Source organism: Sciurus vulgaris, assembly GCF_902686455.1.
Source record: "Sciurus vulgaris genome assembly, chromosome: 10".
NCBI lineage: Eukaryota > Metazoa > Chordata > Mammalia > Rodentia > Sciuridae > Sciurus > Sciurus vulgaris.
This window is the reverse complement of record NC_136470.1, coordinates 92,288,971-92,299,591: the sequence shown is the minus strand read 5'-3', so window position 1 is coordinate 92,299,591 and position 10,621 is coordinate 92,288,971. Positions and strand designations below refer to the sequence as shown.

Below are 10,621 nucleotides of genomic sequence, written 5' to 3'. Positions count from 1 at the left end.
TGGGGAAAAAAGCACACTCATACATTACTGGTAGAGTTGCAAACTGGTACAGCCACTTTGGAAAGCAGTATGGAGATTCCTCAGAAAGCTTGGAATGGACCCACCATTTGACCCAGCTATCCCACTCCTCGATTTATACCCAAAGGACTTAAAATCAGCATACTACAGTGATGCAGCCACATCAATGTTCATAGTTGCTCAATTCACAATAGCTACATTGTGGAACCAACCTAGATGCCCTTCAATTGACGAATGGAAAAAGAAACTGTGGTATATATACACAATGGAATACTACTGAGCCATAAAGAATAAAATTATGGCATTTGCTGGTAAATGGATGAAGTTGGAAAATATCATGCTAAGTGAAATAGGCCAAGCCCCAAAAAATCAAAGGCCAAATGTTATCTCTGATAAGTGCAAGACAATATATAACAATGGGGGGTGGCGGGGGGGGGGGAAGAGAAGAATGAAGGAACTTTGGATGGTGTAGAGGAAAAAGGGGTGGGAGGGAGTGGGGATGGAAAAACAGTAGAATGAAACAGACAGTATTACCCTATATATGTATGATTACATAAATGGTATGAATCTACATTGTGTACAACCAAAGAAATGAAAAGTTGTACCCCATTTGTGTACAATGAATCAAAATGTGTCTGCAAAAATAAAAGATTTTAATAAAAAATAAATAAAACAAACAAACAAAAAAAGAACAAAATACTGCATGTACTCTCAGTTGGAGCAGTTGTCTTCTTTCCCATTATTGATCAAATACATCTACCTGATCTAATGTTCTTTATACAGAAGTATCTTAGGGCTGGGGAGATAGCTTGCCTTGCATGCATAAGGCCCTGGCTTCAATCCCCAGTGCAACAAAAAAAAAAAAAAAAAAAAAAGAAGTATCTTCTTCTCAATATCACCAAGCATATATTTAAAGCAAAATCAAATTCACATGCTTATGGGCTCTGACAAGTTCCTCTTATGATAATCCACCCAGAACTGTGGTACTGCTATGCTTCATAGAGTTTTAGAATAATTTTCTTTGATGCACATTTCATATCATTATGAAATGATTTGGCCTGTTTAAAAATGTGTTGTACAAAACCAATTCCCTTTCCCGCTTTATTAACTCTTAAAAGTATTGGACAGTAAAAATTTTGCAAGTTATTTATTTTCGGCCAGATATGGTGGCAAATACCTGTAATCCCTGAGTCAGGAGGATGATAATTTCAAGGCCAGCCTCAACAACTTAGCTAGACTCTGTCTCAAAATAAAAAATATTAAAAAGAGCTGAGGATATGTCTCAGTGGTAAAGTGATCCTGGGTTCAATCCCCAGTACCAAAAATCAAAAAAGAAAGTTATTTGCTTTTTTTTATTTTTGGCTTTGAAATTTTTTTATGCCAAAAATTGGAAAAAACACTGTTAAATTTCACCTGTGTTTTAACATACTTTTACTTTTTATTCTAAATATATTAAGCAAGTACTATAAAATTTTTATCATTTGTTATCTTTCAAAATGTCTCATAGGAGTTGTACAATCAAAATTAGTAAAGGCAATTAATGTCCAAAACATAAGAAATTATATTTAAAAAATTAGAAGCCTATTTTTTAGTTTACAAATCATGTTTCAAATTTTTAATTGTCTAGATGTACATCTAGTTTTTATAAGTGTATCATATGTTTATAAAAGTCTATAAACAGGAAGTATGGAAAACAAAAGAAATAACTTGTAATAAAATGAACCCAATAATCCAGTAACTGAAGAGTTAAAACCTCAGTAGTATCAGCTGGATGTGGTGATAACAGGAGGATTACAAATTTGAAATCAGTCTGGGCAATTCAGTGAGGCCCTGAGTCAAAATAAAAAATAGAAAGGGCTGGGGCTGAGTGCCTTGGGATGCACCTGTAATCCCAACAATTTAAGAAGCTGAGGTGGGGGAAGTACAGGTTCAAGGTCAGCTTTGGCTCTTTAGCAAGACCCAGAGCAATTTAGTGAGACCCTGTCTCAAAATTAAAAATAAAAAGGGTCGGGGATGTGGCTCAGTGGCAGAGTACCCTGGATTCAATCCCCAGTAATTAAATAAAATAAAATCTTACTAGCATCTGAGAAGCTTTTTTTATGTACCTCCCAGATTAAAAATCCTGAGTGGAAACAACTATCTTTTTATGTTAATTATTGTCTCGATTTTCTTTATTGAGTGTTTCACCTATCTCTAAAAGCTTATTGTTTAGTTGAACTTTATTTATTTTTATTTTGTTTTATTGTTTACTTTTTTGCAGTACTAGGGATTGAACCCAGGGGTGTTATACCACTGAATTGTATGCCCAGCCCTTTTTATTTTATTTTTGAGACAGGTTCTTGTTAAATTGCTGCAACTGAGTTGGAACTTGCAATCCTCCTGCCTAGGCCTCCTGAAATTACAGGTGTGCACCACTGTGCCTGGCTTTATTATTTAGTTTCCATAAATGAATAGCAAACCTAAACTTAGATATACACAGAAAGAACTATATATTGCCACTGCTATATTCATAAGGAGAATATTAACTAAGCAGAGTTTGTATGTCACAGTCTTGCTCCCCCAACAGTTTAAAAGAGCCCTTTTAAGAGAAGTCAGTGAAACCAGGCATGGTGGTGCATGTCTGTAATCCCAGCAACTCGAAATAAAGGCAGGTGGATCACAAATTCAAGGCCATCCTCAGCAATTAGCAAGGCACTAAGCAAATTAGTGAGACCCCGTCTCAAAATAAAACATAAAAAAAAAAGGGCTGGAGGTGTGGCTCAGTGGTTAAGCCTCCCTGGGGTCAATCCTTGATAGGAAGGGAGAAAGAGAGAAAGAAATTTTTTTTAAAAAATCAGTGAGCAAGGTCATGAATGAACACACAGAACATCAGTTTAGACAGTAATGTGGATTAACTTAGAGGAGACAGAAATAATGCAAGGAGTACAAATTTATAGAAGATCACCACTCAATAGTATCATTAAATATAACAGAATATGTACATATTTACAAATACATGTCAAATTCTATGAAATTTATCTGCTACAGGGCATATATATTTATGTATTTTTAAAATCATAGTTTCTGGAAATTTATAAGTAGGATAAAAATGGAAAAACTAAATGGAGAAATTGAAAGATAAAGTTAGGGAAATCTTTAGAAAATTGAGCAAAAATATTCAAAACTGAGCACTTAGTAAAGAAATGAAAATTAGAATAGTGGTCTAAGAGATAAAATATTCAGATAGTAGATTCTAAAAAGTAAATAATTAGTAGGAGGAGAAACCATCAGTGTAATAGTTCAGGAACATTTTCCAGAAAAGAAGGACATGTGGTACCATATTTATAGATACCGTTTAGTGTCCAAGAAATAGATACAACAGATACACACCAAAGCACATCATCAGGAAACTCCAGGACGCTGGCTGGGTATTGTGGTGCAGGACTGTAATGTCAGCATTTCAGGAGGCTGAGGCAGAAGGATCACAAGTTTGAGGTCAGCCTCAGAAACTTAGTGAGACCCTCAGCAACTTAGAAAGACTGTCTCAAAAAAAAAAAAAAAAAAAAAAAAAAAAAAAAGTTAAAAGAGCTGGGAAGATAACTCAGTGGTAAAGCACTCTTTCATTCAATCCTCAGAGGAGAGATGAAGTCAGTCAGTCCCCGGGATGTTGGTTAAGGGAGATATCAGAATGATAGTTGAATTAAGTGTGATGAGTCCAGTTTTGAGAAGGTAAAAAAAATCTCTGGGAAAGGCAGGCATGGTGGCTCACACATGTAATTCCAGTGACTTGGAAGGATGAGAGACAGGAGGAACACAAGTTTCAGGCCAGCCTCGGCGATTTAGAGAGGGCCTGAGCAATTAAAATGAAAGGTCTTAGGAATGTAGCTCAGTGGTAAAGCACCCCTGGGTTTAATCCCAATAATAATAATAATAACAACAACAACAATAATCTCTGGGATAGATTTTTTTCAATTTAAACCAGATAGAATGCTTACTATGAATTTCTTTCTTCTTTTCTTTCTTTTTTTCTTTCCTTTTATTTTATTTATTTATTTATTTATTTTTTTGGTACTGGGAATTGAACTCTGGAGTGCTTAACCACGGAGCTACGTCCCCAGCCCTTTTTATTTTTTTGTTTTGAGACAGAGTCTCACTAATTTGCGTAGGGCCTTGATATATTGCTAAATCTGGCTTGGAACTTGTAATTCTCCTGCCCCAGTTTCCCAAACCACTGGGTTTATAGGCATGTTTCACCACACCCGGCAACAAGCTTAATCTTTTTTTTCTTTTTTCAACCCAAACTGTATCCAGCTTTATTAAAGATATCTTTCATAAATAATCATGGTATTTTAGGTAGGACATTGGCAAACAATCGTTAACAGTTAACGATTTCAAATTCCCTTCTTGGATGGGCTACCAAAATCAGAAAGCTGCTATAAAACCCAATGGTAATCCCAGCAGCTTGGGAGGCTGAGACAGAAGGATCCCAAGTTTAAAGCCAACATCAGCAAAAGTGAGCGCTAAGCAACTCAGGGTGAGACCCTGTCTCTAAATAAAATACAAAAAACGGGGTGGGGATGTGGCTCAGTGGTTGAGTGACCCTGAGTTCAATCCCTGGTACCAAAACACACACACATTAAAAAAAAAAAAAAAAAAAAAAAAAAAAAACAACAACAACAACAAAGTCTTCATTTGATGTTCTGAATAGGGAAAATTTAGAGTTAGGATTGACATTTCACATTTAGCATGCTGTTTAAAAACTTTTCATTTTCCTGACATTCAGGAAATGAAATGAAATGAAAATGGCAGAATTATTAATCTGAAGAGCCACAAACTAGAAAAGGAACTGGGGCTCTTCTAAGGGACACTATTTCAATGATGTCACTTGAAAATTCAGATTGCCCCACACACTGGTAAAACCAATTCTTGGGAGTCAAGTCCTGACAGGTCTGAGGTTAGGGGAGTTAAGTCTATTCGGATGGCAGAGAGAGAGAGAAGGACATAAAGATGAATATGAGTTTTCCATACCATAAGACGTTTGTGCCAAGATGGCTATGTGTGCCCACATCAGGGAATTCTTCCTTTTGGGAGCCAGAAGGGAGTCTCAACACACTAGCAGGGAAAGGTGTTTTCCCCCACAGCAATCCAGCTTTGGAGACATTCTACTAGTGATGTATGCTCCTGCCCCCCAAAACAACAGAAGTGTTCTGTGTGCTAACAATACAGTTTTTATTTAAAAAAAAAAAAAAAAAGTAAAACAACATACTACATTTTAAAATTTATTTTTATTGTAAACAAATGGGATATATCTTGTTTCTGTTTGTACATGGAGTAACAGCATACCATTTGTGTAATCATACATTTACATAGGGTAATGATGTTTGATTCATTCTGTTATTTTTTCCTTCCCCCCCACCCTTCCAACCCCTCTTTTCCCTCTACACAGTCCCTCCTTCCTCCATTCTTATACAGTCCCTCCTTCCTCCATTCTTGCCCCCCTCCCACCCCCCATTATGTGTCATCATCCCTTATCAGCGAGATCATTCGCACTTTGGTTTTTTGAGATTGGCTTATCTCACTTAGCATGATATTCTCCCATTTCATCCATTTACCTGCAAATGCCATAATTTTATTATTCTTTATGGCTGAGTAATATTCCATTGTATATATATACCACAGTTTCTTTATCCATTCATCTATTGAAGGACATCTAGGTTGGTTCTACAATCTGGCTATTGTGAATTGAGCAGCTATGAACATTGATGTGGCTATATCTCTATAGTATGCTGATTTTAAGTCCTTTGGGTATAGGCCGAGGAGTGGGATAGCTGGGTCAAATGGTGGGTCCATTCCAAGTTTTCTAAGGAATCTCCACACTGCTTTCCAGAGTGGCTGCACTAATTTGCAGCCCCACCAGCAAGGTATGAATGTACCTTTTTCCCCACATCCTCTCTAACACCTAAAAATACTGCATTTTTATAAAACTTGATTTGAAAAATAGTATTTCAAACTGTACAGTTGCCAGAAGTACAGAGTTATCAAAAAGGCACAAACTCCTTTGCATCTGTAGCACCTCCAGCTGTCTGTGCCTGGTCTGTTTTGGCATTTCCATTCCCTGCAGGGTTATTCCCATCCTTAGGGCGTCAGCTTTTCCCTTTTTTCCTCTGGGTAGCCTCTCTCCCTTCTTTGCAGGGGCCTTGTCAGGCTTGGGCTCTGGCTTTGAAGGAGCAGGTTTAGCAGACAACCTTGGGGATCTTCTCTGTGGTTCACCCTTTACCTTGGCTTTCTCTTTAGCATCCCCTTAGCCTTTCTCTGGGACATGATGGTGAGGCTGCAGAATGCAGTAGCTGGATGCCTCGATGCAGCGGCTCCTGGCTTTGATCCGTTTGGGGGTCGTTCTCACCTCTTCCTCACACTGCTCCACAAGCTTAATTCGTAACTGCACCATAAATATTTATTAAATACTAAATGCAATTGGATATTTTTTTTTTAAGGGAGCTGGGTTGTAGTGTGCTTGCTTAGCCTATGCAAGGCTCTGGAATCCATCCCAAGCACTGCAAAAACAAACGAACAATTTCCAAGAGTATGTGGGTTGCTGGGAAATACTATGAGTAAAAATGTTGTAAATAATTAAGTATATAAATCTGGTGTGGTGTCCCACACCTATAATTCCAGCTACTCAGGATCCCTAAGCAGGAGGATCACAAGTTTGAGGTCTGCCTGGAAACTTGGTGAGACCCTGTCTCTGAATAAAATAAAAAGGACTTGGGATACAGCTCAGTGGTAGAGCACCACTGGGTTCAATTAACAACAACAATAATAACAATTTTGCATATAATACAATGAAATAAAAAATTTCAAAATTCTATGTAAACTGAGTGAAACATTTCAACTGGGCTGAGTTTTTCTTTTTCATACATGCAATAATTTTTCATGTTCTCAGGTTTGAAATGTCTCCTTCCTTGACTTTAAAACTATAGTTTCTTCAAGATGCCACTAAATTATCTTGTGCTCTACAGAAGCTCTTCTTTTTAAAACCAGGGACTGAACCCAGGGGTGCTTAAACAATGAGCCCTTTTTATTTTTTATTTTAGGATGTTGTTTTGTTTTGTTTTGTTTTTTTAATGTGGTGCTGGGGATCAAACCCAGTGCCTGGTGCATGCTAGGCAAGCGCTCTACCACTGAGCCACAACCCCAGCCCTTATTTATTTATTTTTTTTATTGTAAACAAATGGGATACAACTTGTTTCTCTGTACATTAAGTAGAGGCATACCATTTGTGTAATCATACATTTGCATAGGGTAATGGTGTTTGATTCATTCTGTTATTTTTTCCTTCCCCCACAGCCCTTATTTTTTTATTTTGAGACAGGGTCTCTTGCTAAATTGCTTACAGTATCCCTAAATTGGTGAGGCTAACCATGAACTTGCAATCCTCCTGTCTCAGCCTCTTGAATTGCTGGGATTTCAGGTATATGCATAACACCTGGCTCACAAGCTTTCTTTTCTAAGAAGCAAAGCCCTTCTTGGCTTAAGTCCATAGAATATGATACGTTCCTCAGCAAACAACGTGTTATCTGCAGGAGAAATGCTGGCCCAAAATACAGATAAGCAGAACACAAGTCACCCTGAAGTGGGGGACTTCAGTGACACACAGATCAGATCCCAAAACTCAGGAAGATAAAGATAATTCTCCTCAACCATAAAATCTATTAAGAACAGGTTCTACTTAGAACTGGTCAGCTTGGGTCAAAGGGATCTAGAGTTGTCATGAACAATGGGAACTTGAAAGTCTAATGTCATCCTGCTGTCAGGCAAAAGTCAAGAGGTGAACCTGGGCTGAACTCTCTGGAAATTTCCCTGGGGTCCCCTAATAAAACTAGAGAGCAGGAGAGGCACACTGTCCCTTTCTCTAAGAGGACCCACTCTTTCCTTTGAAAGGGTCCCCTTCTCAAATTTTCTAACCCTTCTAATAAACTCAAGCCTGTTATTCTGAGTGACTCATCTTTAAAATTTTTGACCTGCTCAGAAGAATCCGTGTTTGGGGGGGTGGATCTCTGAGCTGGCTCAGTTTTGTGGAAGTCCCCAACCCTGTGACATCATCACTCACAGCTTGATCTATTTATTATCTATTTATTAATTATTTGTTTATTTTTGTGATACTGGGAATTGAACTCAGGGCTTTGCTCATTTTAGTTCATGAGTACTTTACCACTAAGCTACACTTCCAGCCCCATTAAATTTAGTTTTATCTCAGTTGTTTTTGTGCTTTGTCCATTTTTCTATGGGATTATTTAGATAATTGGTACAAAACACAGTCTTTTTTCTTTCATATGTGTTGTATTTTGTCTCTGATTTTCTTTTGATTATATTTATAGTAATTTTTCTTCCTGTGAGAGGTTTAAAATGTTTAGGTACCCAGGTTTATGTCTTTTACCATTGACTTCTGGGTATTTTGTTTTAGCAGAAATAATTGAATAGGTTAAGGTTTACCCATACAGGTATGGGGGTAGAGGTTAGTGGTAAGAGCTTGTGTTTAGCATATACAAAGTCCTAGATTTAATTCCCAACACCACAAAGAAGAAAAGAAAGAAAGAAAATTACCCAGTTTTCTGTATCCACGAGTTCTGCATCTGTACATTCAATAAACTTTGGATCAGAAATATTTGGGCCAGACCTGTTGCGCATGCCTGTAATCTTAGCACCTTGGGAGGCCCAGGCAGGAGGTTCTCAATTTCCAAGCTAGCCTCAGCAATTTAGTGAGGCCCTGAGCAATTCAGTCAGACCCTGTCTCTAAATAAAATGTAAAATAGTGCTGGGGCTCAGTAGTTAAGCACCCCTGGCTTCAATCCCCGGTATCCCCCTCTCCCCAAAAAGCCACATTTTCATTATTGAATTGGCATCAGGGACAGGGACCAAATTTTCAGTAATATTAGCATTTCCTTAATATTAGTTTGTGCCAAAGATTGTGTGATGGAATGACAGATTTAGCTCCATGAAAACATTATAGGCCAGGTTGTATGGGCAATGACTAAACAGACTCCATTTTTGCTCTGAGACTCCATGTTACATAGGAAATACTTCTCCCGTGGGAACGCCCCACCTCTGAACCCATCATCAGTTACTTAGCATGACATGTTTGGCAATACAAAATGATGAAATGGCAATTCTTGTATAATGAAAAATTGTTCTCTTTTTGAATGAATCAAACATTACTGTATGTAAATTTATGATTACACAAATGGTATGCCTTTACGCCATGTACAAACAGAGAAACAACATGTATCCCATTTGTTTACAATAAAAAAAAAAAGAAAAATTGTTCTCTTTTTGATTCCTATTTTCCTAAACAATGTACCACGTTAATGGTGATGTCAATAGTGATTGTTTAGATGTTAGTAACCATTCTTTAATTTGTACCTAAGTAAGGTCGTTTTGACTCACTTCCCCCTCTGCTGTTGATTTCAGATCTCATGATGTTAGTTTGTAATTTTGAATCATAGCAACAGACATTTATGATTGATGTACTGATTTATGGTATAAAAAACCCTGCAATCCTATGGTCAGGGCTGTTCTCCCAATAGCCATTTTTAGGGCATTGTGTGAGACAGCCGGCCAGCTTAATAAAGACTCTCAAATTTGGATTTCTCAGTGGTAATGGTCTGTTCTTAAGTTGCGCCCCATAACATGTGCAGTCAGCTCTGACCAAAGGGCAATGGCCAAGTACCCTCGGGTCAGTGATAAAGGTCCAGCAGACTGCCTGGTAGACAATGTGCATTCAATTTTTATTGGGTGTAGAAGTAAAATTCTTGTCTTGGTGACAGAGCTTTTAGACTCCAAGTGTTTATTTCAGGGATTCCAGGAAACCCCTGACACCTGGGCCCATTAATTCCAACACTGTCTCAAAATAAAAAAATAAAAATGCTGGGGACGTGCCTCAGTAGTTGAGTGCCCCTGGGTTTCTTGCCTAAAGCTCAGTCCTTCTTTCCAATGCCAAGCCAATAAGGTGGACACAACTCTGAGAACAAAGGAAAAAGAAGGTTTATTGCTTTGCTTTGCTAGCAAAGGAGAAATATAGGGGACTCCTGTCCTAGAGGCTGTGATTCTGCCCAGCAGCAGGAACAGGGGGCTTTTTTTTTTTTTAATTTTTATTGTAAACAAATGAGATACATGTTGTTTCTGTTTGTACATGGAGTAACAGCGTACCATTTGCGTTCTCATAGGGTAATGAGGTTTGATTCATTCTGTTATTTTTTTCTCCCCCCCCACCCCTCCAACCCCTCTTTTCCCTCTATACAGTCCCTCCTTCCTCCATTCTGGCCCCCCCCAACCCCCCCATTATGTGTCATCATCCGCTTATCAGCGAGATCATTCGCACTTTGGATTTTTGAGATTGGCTTATCTCACTTAGCATGATATTCTCCAATTTCATCCATTTGCCTGCAAATGCCATAATTTTATTATTCTTTATGGCTGAGTAATATTCCATTGTATATATATACCACAGTTTCTTTATCCATTCATCAATTGAAGGACATCTAGGTTGGTTCCACAGTTTGGCTATTGTGAATTGAGCAGCTATGAACATTGATGTGGCTGTATCTCTGTAGTATGCTGATTTTAA

At 37.9% G+C, this 10,621-nt stretch overlaps 1 pseudogene across 1 annotated transcript; it reads right to left on the bottom strand.

The window, feature by feature from the left end:
• Positions 1-6,035: 6,035 nt before the first annotated feature.
• LOC306637663 (non-histone chromosomal protein HMG-17-like) lies at positions 6,036-6,318 on the bottom strand (annotated as a pseudogene). Its single transcript has one exon. The product of its transcript is annotated as a non-histone chromosomal protein HMG-17-like (transcript).
• Between the last annotated feature and the right edge of the window lie 4,303 nt (positions 6,319-10,621).